This window comes from Pongo pygmaeus, chromosome 1 (assembly GCF_028885625.2).
Source record: "Pongo pygmaeus isolate AG05252 chromosome 1, NHGRI_mPonPyg2-v2.0_pri, whole genome shotgun sequence".
In the NCBI taxonomy this organism is placed as follows: domain Eukaryota; kingdom Metazoa; phylum Chordata; class Mammalia; order Primates; family Hominidae; genus Pongo; species Pongo pygmaeus.
This window is the reverse complement of record NC_072373.2, coordinates 216,479,392-216,497,786: the sequence shown is the minus strand read 5'-3', so window position 1 is coordinate 216,497,786 and position 18,395 is coordinate 216,479,392. Positions and strand designations below refer to the sequence as shown.

At 43.0% G+C, this 18,395-nt stretch overlaps 1 protein-coding gene across 1 annotated transcript in view; it reads left to right on the top strand.

Moving 5' to 3' along the window:
• The window catches only part of KAZN (kazrin, periplakin interacting protein), a 1,229,657-nt gene that overhangs the window by 647,061 nt on the left and 564,201 nt on the right, over nt 1-18,395 (top strand). The gene's annotated exons all lie outside the window — the stretch shown is intronic.

The following is an 18,395-nucleotide window of genomic DNA, read 5'->3' as shown; positions in this document are numbered from 1 at the left end:
AGTTCCTACAGTTCCTGAAATGAGGATGATTATATTGCCTGTTCCCCCTGCCTCGCCAGGTTGGTGGGAACATCCTATGAGATGCTGAAAATGCTTTGGAAAGTTGGAAGAGCTGTTTGGATCTCAGTTATCAGTTTCCCCATCCTTCCCAGTTCTCGTGTTCACATTTTCACCCTTGTCTCGTGATAGCACAAGGCTTAACTTCAAGGAGCAATAGAGGAAAGAGGAGTATCTATCCCCCTGGTAACCTGATGGAGGCCATGCCCTCCTGTTCAAGCCTTTTTTGGTTGAAAGTAATGAAAACTCATGCAAACAAGCACAAATAATAAATGGCGGTTATTATGCAGAAAGAGACATCTGGGAAATCCAAGGGCAGGCATCTTTGGGTGGGGACAAAGGTAGATTTAAAGTCCAGTTGGATCACACTGAACCCTCTGCTATGTGACTCATTCATTGATGACCAGCCAAGGACCTGAGGCATCTGAACTTAGTTCTTGCTTTACACCCACTGCATCAAAGATATGTATCTGAGAACAATACATGGAGACAGAAATCACAATTTTCCATCTAGACACAACTGTCTGATTACCATATTAGACAAATTACTTTTCTGTGTGCCTTGCTTCAGTTTGTTTTTCTGAAAATGGGTATGACAAAACATATCATGAAATTGTATGTTTTTCTGAAAATGGGTATGATAAAACATCTCACTAGAGGGAGTGTGTGATAGAAGAATATATTAGGATGTCATCTATTTTTGTGCTATAACAACATACCTAAGACTGGGTAATTCATAAAGAATAGAGATGCATTTTCTTACAGTTGTGGAGGCTGGAAAGTCCAAGATCAAGACGCTGGCAGGTTTGGTGGCCGAGCCAGAGCTGCATTCTCCGAGGGGAGAAACGCTGTCCTCACATGGTGGAAGGTGAGAAGGGCAGCCTCTTTCATAAAAGCCTTAATCCCAACCATAAGGGAGGAGCCCTGTTGGCCTAACCACCTCTTAAAGGCCCCTCCTCTTAATGCTGTCATCTTGGCAACACCTAAATTATGGAGAAGACACATTGAAAACATAGCAGAGGCCCTGATGCACCAAGCAGCTGAAATGATTTTATAAGGCTACAAGAAAGAAAAGTTCTCATTTTTTTCAAAGATATTCATCAGTAAACTGATCGCTTTTGAAATTAGTCCTCCTTCTTACTTAACACCAGAATGATAGCCCAGATATTTACCAGCCAGTATAACACAGCATCCACCACCATTCACAGGGACTCTTTCTACATGGAATGGGGTCCTGGGTGCCCCTTGCTGGCCAGGAATTTACCTTTTAGTTGCTCTATTAGGGGAGGCGAGTGGATGGGGAGGAGGCCCTCGGCACAGTTATTCACTAAAACTTAGAGTGTTATTTTACTGTTTTGACAAGGGAAGGACTATACCAGTGCATATGGATTGAAAAGCAACCTGGCTTAAAGCATTAAGTCCCATTCCTCTATTTCCCCCAAAATGAAACAACAACATTTTACTGTCACCCTCTTGCTAAGGGGAATTGCAAATATTGCAACTGATATATGATTTCATAAAGTCAATGAAAGCGATGTAGAAGAATTACGTACCTCCCATTTCCGGCAATACACTGACACAGGATATGGTAGAATCTGACCAGTCATTACTGACAAAGATGATGATAAGAAATATGCTTCAAATGAGAATGACTGCAAAATGTAATGTTGTATCCTCGATTGGATCCTGGAGCAATATAAGGACATTTTTGGAAGAACTGATGAAATCTAAATAAAGTCAGTAGACTTGAGTTACTAGTAACGTACCAATGTGAATTTCTTAGTTTTGACAAACGTACCGTGGTTCTGTGAGATACTAACATTGGGGGAGACTGGGTGAAGGGGTCTATGGAACTCTGCGTACTCTCTCTGCAACTTTTCTGTAATTCTAAAATTGTTCTAAAGAGAATGATTGAATGTCAAAGAAGTAAGAGACGCCTTTAGAGTGGTTCATAAGACCCTTAGATATTTTTGTAAAACTTGGCTTCCTTTATGATATTGCAGTGTATATCCAATGTGGAATGAGTATGTTCTAGTTTGATGGAAAAAAAAAAAATGCCAGACGTTTTTAGGCCCTGACTTGATTCATTTTCTGTTAACTCCAAGAATTAGTGCCTATTTGCCATCAGAACCTATATTTTGTTAAACGTAGATAACAAATTAACTTTCATAATTTTTAGCTTCATTTTTCAAGGCAAAGTCACCATCCCAATTAAGTGAATGCATTTAAAGTCATCTTTTCCTGATCTCAATGACATGTGAATAACTGGCTATGTAGACTCCCGCCATCCCCATCCCATTGTGTACGAACTCGCTCCCCATCCCCAGCTTTCTAAGTGGAATTCTCTGTATTACTAGGGGAGAGAGGGATGTGAAAAGTCCAAAGGAGACGAAATTGCTTTACATAATAAAGGAACTGACAGCCCCTGGAAGTGCTGCTAAGTGAAATATGATGTCACTTCACTTTATCATCCCCAAGAGACTTTCAGGGAAATCAACGTTTCGCATCAGTGCTTTGGAGGAGGAGTTGGTTTTGCTTTGAGTTTTTATGAGACCATACAGTGACGCTGGCCTTCAAGCTGAATGCCAGAGTGTTCAGTTAAATGTTGAATACCCCTGCAGCCAGTAATTCCTGAGCCCCTTCCTCTCTTAGGTGAGCCAGCAAGGAAGATGGGGCAGACATTATCACCCTGTTTTGTGAAGGCGAAACTGAGGCTCCACGGGGTTAAGCAGGCTGCCTCCCTTGTTTATGGACTGTAAACACAAATGCCTTCGTAGCCAGGGAGAGAGCTCTCAGGCTGAGTGATGCAACCATGGTGAACAAGAAAAGATATGCCCCATCCAAAGGGGGTTGTCACACAGAAAGTGTGTCCAGTGCAGCCCACTCTTCTGGTTTTTCAAAAGAGGCCAGGACTCTGGAATTTTAGATCAAACTGCCCCATGACTCTTTGTTCTGTTTTGTTTTTAACATAAAAAAGAGTTACCGAGTAGGCCGAGTCTGTGGTCTATATACTTCCATGGGATGCCACTTTGCAATTTCTGGATGGGGAAAATATTAAAACTTGGTTTAAGCATACAGAGGTTCCTGCCACTTTGGAAAATAAATTTGCTTTGTCCTAATATGAGTGATCTCTACCTGGTCCTCTACATGTTAGTAAATTCTGGGTCACCATGTATTTATATATCCATAAATGCATGCATATCTCCATAGAGAGAGATTCTAGCTCCCAGCTGGGTTTTTCAGTCCTCTCCCTTCTTCATCCTTTAAAGCCGCATAAATAATTAGATGAACAAGGACGGGAGCTCTAGGTAGAGATCAAATGCAAATTCTTACCAAGAACTTGCACAGTTTCTAAGGAGTGGGCAACAGACCCCCAGCACAAATATTTACCCCCCCTACTCAAGTGTATAAGCTAATTATCTTTTTCAAAGAAAGTATTCAAGTGTAGCTCTCCCAAGATCCTGCTACTTCCAAGAGTTCTTGAGTTTTCTGTCAACCAATCTCAAGGAAATGTTAACCATTTATCCTACGCTTCAACTTCCCCCAAGGACGAAGGAAATAGCTGCAAATTAGCCAGTTTTTTGAGCTAGCAATGGCAAAGACAAAATAGATACCCAATGTAATTTATGGGACAGACCAATGAAAAGGAAACATTTCTATGATGGTGATTTGTGGATATACAATAAGTTATTTCCTGGGGCACATGTATATGTATTCTTCCCATTTTTATTAAGAAAAACACTGAGGTCAAGGCAAGTTCAGTCCCAAACAGTGAAGGTGAATCTTGAGCTTGCATTTTCCAGAGAGGCAGTGTGGAAAGGCACCCGGGGCCAGGACATTAACCCAGAATTCACTGATAAGCCAGGTAGCTTTGAGTAAATTACTCAACCCTTCGTGCTTCCTCTAAAACTGGCCAAGAGTTAGGAGAGTAAATGAGATTTGCTCTGGGAAGGGCTTTTGGCATTTCAGAAGACCTGGTGCCCAACTGGGGCAAAGCTTCGTTGCTATCTGAGGCTAAAGTCTCACTACTCTTACAAGTGTTTCTGTCTGTTTCCAGCCCCTGAGTTATGGGTTCTAATCTCTCTTCATCCTCAAGTTTCAACTCCACAAGAAAAAGACATTTGTTTTCCTTTCCTTGGGCTGAATGGTTAGATAACTCCTCAGTCTCATCTTTAAAGGCGGCCTTCTATGTCACATTGAGATGTTTCATCTGATGATTGGGAGCAGCCAGTGGAAACTTCCACTTACTCGCCTTGACAGCCCACAAATCGGACTTCAGGGCAGAGGCCTGTTGAGGCGATTGTCAGCCTCTCTGATACAGCATAGAACATTTCCTCCAAAAAGCAGAGTTTGACAAATGGGCCTGGCTTACGTGACCTTATGCTAGAAACCAGTGACTCCACAGTCTGTGTCTCAGGGGTATTCTCTTAACCCACAGGCTCATTTGCTCACATAAGACCTGTGAATTCATTAGTGCTCACAAATACGAAGTCCACCAAAAAGAACTAGGGTACAACAACTACAAATATTTATACACATACTTCAGATTTTAAGGACCCAGAAAATCAAACATAGATGAAGCTATTTTTCTGTTTGTTTTAAATTTCAAATTGTCATTTAGATGCAGTAAGTACATGGGCAGATTTGTTACATGGGAATATTGTGTGATGCTGAGGTTTGGAGTGCAGATCCCGTCACCCTGGTAGTGAGCATAGTATTGGATAGGTAGCTTTTGCACCCACCCTCCTTACCTTCTACTAGTCCACAGTATCTATTGTTCCCATAGTTATGTCCATGTGTGCTCAGTGTGAAGCTATTTGTCTTTACCTCCTGCTCAACTTCAGTGTCAACTCACCCTGGGCAAGCAGGGGAAAAGCAAAGTGACATGTTGCTTAAGGTCATAGTCATCACACTGCACGACTCTAATGGGAGCTGCTCACATTGTCTGGAGTGGTGCTTTGCTCAGCCTGCCCAGCCAGAAGTAAGGAATGGGAAAGGAAAATAGTATTGGGTTGGGGGGGTGGGGTGCCTACTTGCAGGGTGTTTTCACATGTTATTGGCTGGCCAATAGCAGGATGAGAAACACAGGCTCCTAACTAGCTGGGTCACCGTGGACATATATTTATTTTTCTAAGCCTGAGTTACTCACCTTTAATTGGGCTATATGACCTGTGTCGTAATGTACTTTAAAAATGCTTTATCACAAACAATATGACTCAACGTGTAATCTACATCCTAGGGGCAGTGGCACGAACATAAGTGTTCAAGATACATGGTTGGCTGGAGATATTGAAGGGAACTACCACCCTTGCATTAATAAGTTGCATGAATTTGGCCTGCCCTCTAACACAGTCCCTTGCAGAATAATGCCCCAAGCTTCACTGGTCTTCTAGCTCTGCTCTGGGAGATGCTGGCCTCCAAATCTCTGAACTGTGAAGTTGGCTGGTCCTGGAGTGTGCCAATCACGCCAGGGACGCATTGGAGAGCTAGAAGACAGAGTGCAGCAATGCCTGTCCATCCCATGCATTGAGTGACTCATCAGTACATTTAGAAATATATGTCAGCTCATTAAAAGGTGACCTTCTTCAGATGGAGGGGTCCCTTTAAAGTTTAATAGCACCCCTTTTCCGTTTTGCTACAGAAGTTGCTTCATACTTGCTGCAGTGATTCAGCAGGAAGCAAATCACAAGATTATGAGTCTTGTGCAATAGTTATTTCCATCCTAATGTGAGAACCATCCATTTTTACAGCATCGGGTCATTGGAGACCACCGTATTATGAGTATTTCACACACTAGAAATTGGCAAACAGCAAGTTACATACATTAGTGCTGCTCCTGTAAGCAAATAAATCAAATAAGGAATAAGATTATTAGATGACCAATTAAATGAAAGGACTACCCAGGCATTGTTAGTAAGACAATTAATTGTAGGTTTCTATTCATCTTCATACACTTTGTTGCCTATTAAGACAATGAATGGATTCTCTAACATTGGGTCTAAAAACATGTTTAATCAGATAGCAAAGAATCATTATTTTTATGACTTCGTGAAATGCATATTTTTTCCAACCAATTTTGAATCAGGCTTTTCAAAGTTTAGGGGAAGGGAGTGCAAAACCTTTCACAGAGCACCAATTGAAATCAGAAATTTAAAGAAAAATCTCATTATAAAAAGAATCATTTGGGAAAACTAACACCCAAATCTTCCTTTAATTTGGAAAATGCCTTGAATAGAGATTTCTGAGTTGGGGGATTTTTTTTTTCTAGATTTTCTCAAGGGATCTCAAATTCTAAGAACTAACATGCAGACAAACCACAAATTACCACTTTGAGGCTTTTTTCTTTTTTTCTTTTTCTTTCTTTCTTTTTTTTTTTTTTTTTGGTCTTTTAAAGAATCTTCTCAAAAATGTGAAAAAGTGGGCTCCTTTAATCCCAAATGACTAAGAATATGGGAGGGAAGGATCAGAATGTATAAAGACCATAAAGATATGCAAAGGAGAAACATAGACTTCTTATGAAATTCAAAAGTGCTAATGTCTCCCTTCATGCCTGGGAACTTAAAAGAGACTCTTTTAGGATCAATTAAAGGAGGCCCTATTTTAAACAACTTTTCTTTGTGCCAGAGGTGGTATGGGCTAAAAACGCAACTAGCTTCAGAAAGGGTTTAGATAAATCCCTGGGAATGTATTTATGCCACGTTATTAAGGGAAACTAAGGATGCTCAGAAGACATCCCTTGGCTTCTTTATTTAAAAAAAAATAAAAAAGATTGGGTCTCACTATGTCACCCAGGCTGTTCTCGAACTCCTGGGCTCGAGTGATCCTCCTGCCTCTGCCTCCCAAAGTGCTGGGATTATAGGTGTAAGCCACCTCGCCTGACCCCCTTGGCTTCTGATGCCCAGCCCAGCCTTCTTGAACCCCCAGGCCATTCAAAGTGCCCAGCCCTGTGCTCTGTGAGTCTCCCTCCCACCACACAGAGCACATTCATCTACTCATCCATCTCCCACACTCAGGTGTATGCAGGAGTGGTGTCACCTAAACCTAGCAAAGGGCCATACAATAAACTTGGGACCAAACTAAACACTGATATCAGACATTTTCCCCCATGAAATGCTCTAAGATCTTCCTTATAATCTTGTTATTTCTCTTCATGGCTGCCCCCTAGAAAGAAGCTCAAGATGTTCCTCCTGGGGCAGAGCAACTGCCTCAACGTTCTTGTGTCTGGATCATGTCAATTTCCACGGTGTTACTGACTTTATTAACTTGATGCCTTTGTCACAGAGGTAGCCAGGAGGTGGTCAAAGGTTGGTTTTAAAGAATGTCCTTTCTTCTCCTCCATGTGCAACACCCACCACTTTTCCAAACAATCTATAGAGCGTTGTGGTTTTAATTGCAAGCTTTGGAGACAGATTGTCTGAGTTGGAATCCTAGCTCCACCACATGCCCGCTCCATGACCTTGGGACAGTTATTTAATGTCTCTGTACCCACAATACTTCATCAGTAAAAGGAGGATAATTATAGTGTCCTTTCTACAAGATTTTCATAAGGTCATCCAAATGAGATGACCCATATGGAGTGTTTAGTGTATTACCTGGCCTCTGGTAAGAGCTTAATAAGCATGTATCTATCTGTATAGGCTAGGATATGCTGCAGTAACAAAGAGTCAAGATCTCAGTGGCTTAAAAAAACAAAGTTGTATTGTTCATCAATGCTACATGCTCATCCAGGTAGACAGGGGTCTCTGTTCATCAAAGTCACTCCGGAAACTCAGATAAAGGAGCATCCACCTATAAGTCAAGTCAGAGGCAGGGAAAGAGAAAGTGGCGAGTCACACTGGCTTTTAAATATCCCACCAGAAGTTATACACATTACTTTAGCTCATATTTCATTGACCAAAGCAAGTTGCCAGATAGCCCCACTTAGCCCCACTGAGACAGGGAAGTGTGATCCTACCATGTCCCTACCATGATCCTCCCATGTCCCAAGTTAGGAGAACCAGAAATATTTGGTGAATAAGATTACTGACCACTACAAGAGCTACTTGATATCATGATGGTGCATCTTACATGATGTACCTTCAGGGTTTCACAAGCATAAATGTAAAATGCCAATGATGTGAAACGGGTAGGTTCCTGTGATTGAAATCAGCTATCTACCCTACCCCAGCATAGACTGCAGCAAAGCATATTTTCTCTGCCTACCACAATTCTTCTTTCCAACTACGATATTCTCTTATAATACACACTGTCAATAGCCAATCGTTTCTGAGCAAGCTTAATGCAACATTTCAGTCTGGTTGTATGACAGATGGAGAGAAAAGCTTCCAGAGAGAAAATGGAAACAAATTTCTCTTTTTCTCCCAAAGCTTAAGAAACAACCATATAGTACTTAAGAAAAATAACCCCCAAGTCCTCGGTCCTGTCAACTAGTTTAATGTGAGGGCCTTTTTTTTCCATCCTTTATGGGGGTGAGAGGTGCTAGAAGAAGAGAAGAGCCTTTCCCCAGTTCTAAATTGTTTCCTAAATGTTTCTCAGTGATTTACGTAGTAAATAACTAAAACACACAAGGAAGCTGGCAACTTCTCATTTGATCTTTCCTGCAGAGAAAACGAAAAGGAAAGACTGCTTGGAAGACTTCAGAGGCCACTAAACTGCTTTCTATTGATTTTATACTAAGACACTTTATCACTCTTGTTGCTTTAAAAAGAAATGCAATCTGTGTCGGGGTCTAAATAGACTCTCCTAGGAAAATCAGACCCCATACTCCTACATGAACAGATGTGAAGGATGTTTATCAGCTGTGGCAAATAACTTTGGGGAATTTTTTTTAAAGAAGCATCTTTCTTGCTGTAACATCTCAGTCCTTGAAAACATTGTAACTGGAGTCTTACTTCCTGAGATTAAACTTTCCTGGATCTGGAGTTCACCTTAAAAAGCATCTTGTCCAGTCCCCTTCCTGTGCACCTGGGAAAACAAGGTTGAGAGATGTCGGGAACTCACATATATTTACTGAGTGAGCTGGGAACAGAATCCAAGCTTAAATCAACTCTATGGCTCCCAGTGAGAGAATTACAGAATCTCAGAATTGGCATAAATTTTAAACCCCAGGTGTCTTTTCCTGCATCAGCCTCTTCCCCTGTGAACCAAAATGTCAATAGGTCTCTCCCAACGTTACCAAAGGGAAGAATAGAATGACGTTTTTTTTTCCTTGACCTTCTCAATGCAAGTTACCTTTGGCCTGTTTCCTGCCTATATTTGGAATACCATTTCTCCCATTTTAAGAAATTCAATAAATAGAAATGCTAACCTATAAAACTAGTAAATTACAGAGTTTTTTACTCTATAAAACAGTTCTATATAAGGTAAGGCCTGAATTCTAGTCCTGACTTTGTCATTAACTGACTATGTGTTCATAAAAAACTGAATTCATCATTCCTGGTCTGAGTTTCTCCACCTATTCAATGGAGGGGTTGGAACAGATCGTTTTCAAAACTCCTTTAAACTGGAAATCATTTGTAAATTGACGACATGAATCAAAACAAGTTTCCCTGATGTATTTTTTAGTGTTAAGGTTTTTAAAATTTATTTTAAAATAACTCTTTTGTTGTTGTTGTTGTTGTTGTTGTTGAGACAGTCTTGCTCTGTCGCCCAGGTTGGAGTGCAGTGATGCAATCTCGGCTCACTGCAAGCTCCGCATCCCGGGTTCACGCCATTCTCCTGCCTCAGCCTCCCGAGTAGCTGGAACTACAGGCACCCACCACCACACCCTGCTAATTTTTTGTTTTTTGTATTTTTAGTAGAGACGGGGTTTCACCATGTTAGCCAGGATGGTCTCGATCTCCTGACCTTGTGATCCACCCGCCTCAGCCTCCCAAAGTGCTGGGATAACTCGTATTTACAAAACATGCACAAAGAATACCACAAGGACAATCCATGCAACCACTACCAAAGTTAGGATCTAAAACAGTGGTGTCCAATATTTTGGATTCCCTGGGCCACACTGGAAGAAGAAGAATTGTCTTGGGCCACACATAAAATACACTAATGATAGGTGATGAGCTAAAAAAAAAAAAACAAATGCAAATCGCAAAAAAAATTTCATAATGTTTTAAGAAATTTTACGAAATTGTATTGGGCCGCATTCAAAGCCACCCTGGGCTGCATGCGGCCTGCAGGCCACCGATTTGTACAACCTTTTTCAATGCTTTTCATCTTCATGCATTTTTGTTGTTGTTGTTTGTTTTGTTTTGAGACAGAGTCTTGCTCTGTCCCCCAGATTGGAGTGCAGTGGTGCGATCTCGGCTCACTGCAACCACTGCCTCCTGGGTTCAAGCGATTCTCCTGCCTCAGCCTCCCAAGTAGCTGGGATTACAGGCGCCCACCACCATGCCTGGCTAATTTTTATATTTTTAGTAGAGACAGGCTTTCGCCATGTTGCCCAGGCAGGTCTCGAACTCCTGACATCAGGTGATCTGCCCACCTCTGCCTCCAAATGTGCTGGGATTACAGGCGTGAGCTACCGCACCCAGCCTCCATGCATTTCTTTATCATTTCACCATATGTTTATGTCTCTAAACAATATATAATTCTATTTTACATATCTTGAATAAATAAGCGGAATAATATTGTATGTTTCCTTCTGTGACTTGTTTCTAAGCTCGATATTCTATTCCAGAACCCATCCTTTTGAGCACATTGGCTGCAGTTCATTCATTCTCACTATTATAGATTATTTCATTGGATGAATACACCAAGTTTACTTATATTCTCTTGCTGAGAATATTCTCTTTTCACCATTAAAACAGTCCTGCTGTGAACACTCTTTCGTTGTCTGCAGTACACATGTGAGGGATCTCTAGGGCATTACACAGGCGTGGAATTGTTGGGTGTTAAGATATTAGCTCCTTTTATCTCTATGCTATTGATGTTTTCCATCCATGAACATGATCAATCTCTCTGCTGAAGTCTAATTTTATGTCTTTGAATAATTTTATAATTTCATCCATAACCGGCTTGCATATATTTTACTTAGTTTATTCCTAGACACTTCAGTGTTTCTGTTGCTATCCTAAACAGTTGCCTGTCTATAGGAAGGCAGTTAATTTTTGTATACTGATCTTATAAAAGAGCGTACATGCTGATTTCACTTATTAATTCTAATAATTTTTTGGTAGAGTCTTTGAAGTTTTCTGTGTAGATAATCATATTATCATGTTATTTTAGTTTCTGTCTTTCTTGCACCTTGGGTCTCACACCAGCTGCCTAGCCATTATCGATGCCCCTCCTTTCTCCTTCGCAGAATCCAGAATTGTACCCTCTGTACTGTGCCCAGCTAAAAATACTCAACCCACAGTCTCCCTGCAGCTGGGAGAGGACAGATGCATAGGAAACAGTCCTGGCAAATGGAATCTAGGTTTAAGTCTTCAGAAAGGAAGTCCCTTCCCAAATAAAAGACCAAACTTTGTGAGAAGAAAACTTCTGGGGCCCCCCCTTATCCATACCTGTGGCCCAGACATAGGATGGTATTGGCCAGAGATTACTTTGTGTTCATGTCTCATCCTGAGGTTTCCAGGACCAACATGGGTAATGGACCCAAACTTACAAACAGATACACTGTGGTTAGGAGTTCTCCAGGCAACCCTTTTTTTTTTTTTTTTTTTTTTATTCAGGACAAGGAACTTGCTACTTTCCTTGCACAATAGGTAATCCACCCCCACCCCCACCTCCGCCCCCCCACCATGATTTGCAACTCTTCCAGAATCCTGGCTTTGGGCAGTGGCCTCAGTTCGGTCTTCCCACCAGTGACAGGCACAAGGCCTGTATCCTGTCTCCACTAAAAACCACGTCTCTTGGATGCTATGATTGCCAACTTCCTCAGCAGCCATGGCCTTAGCCCCCATTCACCACTCTGGTTTTCTGTTTCTTTATTTTTGGTCCCTGGAGATTTCCCTTACTTTTTTGCAAGTTCAGTGAAGCATCTGAGAGGATGTTTGGTATATATTGTCCAACATTTCTAGATGTTTTGCAGTGGAAAGATTTTCAGATTCAAAATGAGGGTCCCTTCTGCTATTAATTTACTTTATGGTTCCATTGACAACATTCCCAGGTATGCACACCTGTTGTGGAGCACATCTATTGCCTAGAGGGAGCCACTCTCATTCAACACAGGTTTACTTAGACTTCTCTGTGCCAGGCACTGCCTAGGATCTGGGGATACAGAGGTGAAAAAGGAAAACCAGCTCTCTACACTCATGAAATTTACATTTAATGGGAAGGCACACAATAAACAAGAAAACAAACAAGAAGATTTCGGAGAGGTGGAAAAGCTAGGAAGAAAATGAAACACAGTAATGCAAAAGAGAATGGAATGGGGGGAAAAAATTAGCCAAAGGTAATCAAGAGATTTGACCTGACAGCTGCAGGTTCAGAAGGCAGCCAGGCAGAGATCTGGGTGAAAAGGTTCCAGGTGAGAGATCAGCAAATGCAGGCTGGAAAAATATTGGCATGCTTCTGCAAGGTCAGTGTGGCTAGAGTGGAGGGAATGAGTGAATCTGTTTCTTAAATTTTCTATTATTTTCTTTCTTCCCAGGGTGCCAACAGTGGGCACAATTTACTCTTCCTGCTCAAAGGAGTGTCACTTTAGGCTAGGGAAATTTTGGATTTTTTTTTTTTAAAGAATAAGTTAATTAGCAGCAGACAAAACCTAAACAACTAAACAATCTAAGTTCCCTGCCTCGCTCCTCTTCTCTCTCTCTCTCTCACACACACTCTTTTTCTCTCTCTCTCTCCCCCTCCCCTTCCCCCTACTCCTGCTTATCCAGGCACAACCCTCAGGATCAGACTGAAATTCTTCAGCCAGGCCGACCCCCAAACCAAGGGGACAGTCCTCCCTTCCCATACCCAATTCCCTTGAACCGTGAACCACCCCCATCCCCAGCTCTCTTCCCAGACGACTCTTCTCCCCGTCAGTCTCCCCTCAATCCTTATAAAGCATTCTCCCCTCCCCTATCCCGGCTACTTTGTTCACACTTCTCTGCTCCCCAGAAATATTACTTTATCCAGCAACTGGCCTGGTTAGAAATTGAAATGCAAATAGATACACATGAATCTGAATAGTCATTATGTTACATATACTACAAATATGCAAACGTGAGGCCCCATAGATCGCAACCCTTCAGCCCTACTGGCCCTTGGCAGTCAATTGAGACCCACTGCCCCAACAGTATTCACTAAAACCACCTCTGCACCGACTCATATGGATAGATTTCACCTGCACCGCTAATTAGGGTGGGAGGCCACTGATCACAGGGAAAATTATTCGCCTTTTCCTCTTCCTTGCTATGAGGAGCAGTTACTGATGTAGGGCTCCCCTCGTATGATAAAACTTTGCACAGCTCTCTAGAATGGGAAGAACCAAATTAAACCCCTGTAGAGAATTTGGGACATCTCTATTTATGCAGCTAGGCTCGGCACAAATCTAATATTCTGTAAAGATGCTAAGCTCTGTGCAATTTGTGCGCACACCGGGCCTGGTACAAAGGCACTCAATAAATATCTGTTGGCTGGTTGGTTACAAATAACAAAGCACCACTATACCAACTGTGTAGTCATGTTATCTGCTCCACGTGTTCGTTCCTTTCTAGGTCAAGGCCTCTGATGTGTTAGTAGTGGCCTGGGTTGAGATATCGGCGAGTTAGCGGATGGAGGGAGTGAGGTGAAGCGATTCACAGATTTGAGACATCTAAGCCTCCCAGCCTGATCCCCACGTTCAAACCCCAGCAGAAACAGCAAAGCCCTTCACTAGTGATGTTGAACCACAGAGTGGGTAATTACCAAAGGAAGGAAGTACAGGTATAATCCACAGGGGAATTAGGGAAAGAATTAATGGCTACCTGGAATCCTTCTCACCCCTCCTTGTCCCCGTGGGATGAAAAAGCAGCCTGATGTCATGTACTTTTCTCTACTCATTACCGTCAGAGATCATTAAAGTCTCTCCCTCTTCTTTTTCTTTCTTTCTTTTTCTTCCTTTCTTTCTTTTTTTCTTAATGCTATCAATGTGTCTGAGTGCCCTTGACCAAGATTTCTAGGACTTGGTTCAAAGCTGAGATCTTAATTATTCCTTTGGTGCCCCTAAAATATAATTTACCCCTTTAGCCTAGAAATAGTTTAAAGTATAGATGGCTGAATGTTTTCAGCCCAAGAAGCAGAACAGGGTTTCTGAAAACGGGCAGCGTCTCTCCCTTTGCCACCATCCTCCTGCCCCCTATTAATGTATCCTGGGAAGGAAGAGATCTTGAGCGGTTCATTTCTGTTACAGAAAGATCCGGCTAGCAGAGCCTCCCTGCAGCTTACCAGGCTCCACGGAGAGCGGCCCAGGCAGGAGGGCTGGGAGCTGCCCGCAGGGAGGAGGGCAGCTGCCTCCCAGGCCCAGATCCCCGCCCTCCGCACCACGGCTCCCCTGCTCCCCTTCCGGCAACCGGCAGCTCTGATTCCAACTGCAGAGTGTGCCAACCTGAAGCTGCAACTTGGCGGTTGCCAGGGAAACCGCTCCCTGTATTTTCTGGTGGAAACTCGAAATTGGTGTGCAGCAGCTGGGTCTGGGGGAGCTTGTGCTATGTTCAAAGGAGAAGGGGTTCTCTCCTCCCATCACAAAAGCTGGAGGAGACCGCCATGAATGCCTCCATGCAAGCCTGGGCATGAGCATTCCAAGGGGGTGAGCAGCTGGATTCAGGCAACACTTAGGCAAAAGAGCACAATAGTAATCATAAAATACAGGTAAGAAGAATTTCCCTTTATAGACTATTTACCATGAGTCAGGCAATGGCTTAAGCATTTTAAAATATATTATCTAATTTAGTGTTCACCAGGGGTCATTAATTCACATGGTTCTGGGGCCACTTCAGGGATAGAAAGGAGTGACTCCAGCTTGTGTGAGACAATAAGGCTCGTGGGGACAGCAGCGCACTGTGAGGGGCTACAGCGGACTGGGGCACCTGCAGCTCATCAAACTGGGAAGCTAAGGCTCAGCACAACTAGCTGTGCCCATCAGAACCACAGATCCCATTATACAGACAAGGAAACTGAGGCTCAGAGGCATGCCTCTGGTTTTCCAAGACAAACTGAAAATACAGGCCAGGCACGTTGGCTCATGCCTGTAGTCCTAACACTTTGGGAAGCCAAGGCGGGCAGATCACTGGAAGCCAGGAAATCGAGACCAGCCTGGCCAACATAGCAAAACCCTGTCTCTACTGAAAACACAAAAAAATTACCCAGCCATGGTAGTGCACACTTGTAATCCCAGCTACTCCGGAGATGCTTGAACTGGGAGGTGGAGGCTGCAGTGGGCTGAGACCGCGCCACTCCACTCCAGCCTGGGAGAGAGGGAGACTCTGTCTCAAAAAATATATATATAGATTTTGATATGCAATCTCCTGATTCTTAAATCTTGGTAACTAATTTAAAACCATGTTCAGCCCCATGCAAGTGAAATTCAACATGTCAGTGCACCCAGGCCAGTCCTTGGTCACCAATGTATCACCCTGGCCTTAGAACTCTATGAAGGAGAGGGCGCAAATTCCATTCTTCAGATGGGAAAACTTAGTCTCAATGCATGGACATGGCTGGACCAGGGCCATGCGGCTAGTGAAGGTGCCCCCTTGCTGCTCAGTGCATGAGCTTATCTGGACTGTCAATTATCTGAAACCCCCCTCTTGGGCTTGGGGCTCCCAGGTGCCACGGCTTGGCACCATCACCCATCTGGAGCGACGGGGCTTAAATCCAAACACTACCTCCCAACCACTGGGTGGTTGTCAGGCGCCAGGGCAGCAACTGACACGCTTGGCCAAACATCAGACTCTCCTGGTGGAGCGTTTTGAAATGACCAATCCTGGGCCTCACTGGAATTGGAAGATTTAATCAGTCCAGCATAGGTTCCGGGCATTGGTATGTTTTAAAAAGCATCCCCCTGTGATTCTAATGTGTAACCAAGGGTGACACCACTCAGCCAGCTCCTTGCGTAAGTGCTGAACCCAGGCTTCTGGGAATTAGAGAATGTAGAAGAGTAATTAGGAACAAGGCTACTGGAGCCAAACAGACCTCAGCTGAGTCCCAGCACTGGCCCTCCCTAGCTGAGGAACTTGGGGAAATCAGTTCACCCCTTTGAGCCTCGGTGACCTCATTTCTATAACTCATGTCACTGGGTTCTCAGGGGGAATAAACATGGCGCTGTGGGGAGATATGAAGTGGTAACTGGCATACAGGAAGCACCCAATAAAAGTCGGTCTTCAGCTAGTACCATCTCCACCTACAGCCACACAAATACAGCAGCAAAACGCAGTGAACTTGGGCAGAGCTGGGGGCTTAAACTGCACCCCTGTATCATCCAGGCATCCCCACCTAAAGTCAGTTCACAGCTCTGTCCCAGAAGGCCTTGGATTCACACCCAGATGCATTTAGTTGCCCCCTGATGGACGGAGCCATCATCTCCTAGGAAATGTGGCAAAATTTTACTTCTCATTTCCCTCTCCTTTAAGCCAAATCAGGAAGAACCTGGCAGGATAAGCTGACCCTACATACACGTCCCCTTTGAAACTTTCAACAGACAACATCCCTTCTCAACATCATCATTTCCAAACTCTTATAACTGATATGATATGAAAGAGACAGAGGCAATTTAGAGGAAAGCATCTTAGAGATATTAATCTGGTACTCGACATCTCTGGAAAGATCTGTATTGGAGTCCATGTTTTCATGAGCAGGTAACCCTGTAAAATTAAGATCAAAACTGTCATATCTTCTCCAAATTGAGTTATCTGAGAGAAATCCTCTCCTATTTTCCTAGACCCTGTAAGTCTTCCCTATTATAACAGATCGTTATTACCAATCAATTATTCATACACCGACGTCGAGTCACAAATCATCCCAGTGCTACACAAACCAAAACATTGCTTCTTCAAAACACATTTAATGGGAAAGACCAGTGCCCCCACAACCATTCCTGTTCCAGTAAGAGTTCCTTAGCTCCTTTTAGAGCTATGATTCCAAAGAACAAGTTAATGGTTACAGTTACAGCCATGGAGGGACGGTCATCAAATACCTCTCCAAGAGTTCTGGGCTTGGGTCTCCTATCTGCTGTCATAATTGGCAAGTGTGACTTTACTGTGTCTTTACCCCAAGGATGGAAGTCCCCCTTCGAAATAGCAATTGAGTAGGGACACAGAGCTTGCATAGCAAATCTGCACTCCACAAAGTTTCATTTAAAGGAAACCTGTAGTTGCTTTATCCACACGTGCACCCTTGATGCCTACAGATTTTAGGAAGTGACTCAAGGCACACAGTCTTTCAGCAACACCAGTGTAGAACAATAGGCAAAAGGGGCATTTAGCAATTACAGTAATAGTGATTTGCCATTGGCACATTTGCCCAGTAAAAGGCATAAATACGAGATCTCCGAGTTTTCTGCAATTGTAGTTTCTCAGCATTTTGTTTAATTTGATGGGAAATGCCCCCACTCTTAAAGGTACTATAGGAAATAGCTTTACTTTGGAAATTACATTGAATCTACATTTCAAGATGTTTTAAAAATGGGAATATTTTTGACACCCCTGGAGATCAAAATGATGTGTAGGAAAGTTGTGGTTGTAAATCTTCATTGGAAGAAAAAAAAAGAAGATCCCCAGGCATTTTAGAGTCATTTGCTTTATTTTACAAAGCTAGCTGGTGATAAAAGGGCAGATAACTCAGCTGTAAGATACAGGATTCTGTTGATTTCTGTTTGCTAGCCATTCCTGAATCCACCGTGCCTTACCCAAGATCAGACACAGATTAAGTGCCCATCAGTGTTTGCTGACTGACTAGTCAACTGACCCCGGTGTTTGTACAAAGGTGTTTGATGTGGGCAATAGGCTTGCCCCTTACTTCTTATGATGTATTATATCTACAGAGACTGGACAAGTTGCCTTGAAATCAAGATTTAGGTGGCCTCTGAACAGTAATGTGCAAAAACAATTACATCAGAGAGCAATGGTGTGCTTGGTTTCCCAACTCCCCATTCGGTGATATGTTGTTTACCTGAAACCACAGTAGCAGTACATCACAGAAACAGGCAAATCCTACAAGCTAGGGGGCTCTTTTTCAGAGAAGAGCAGTTCTTTTTTTTTTTTTTTTTTTTTTTCCAGACGGAGTCTCACTCTGTCCCCAGGCTGGAGGGCAGCAGTGCGATCTGTGCTCGCTGCAAGCTCCGCCACCTGGGTTCACGCCATTCTCCTGCCTCAGCCTCCCGAGTAACTGGGACTACATGTACCCGCCACTGCGCCCGGCTAATTTTTTGTGTTTTTAGT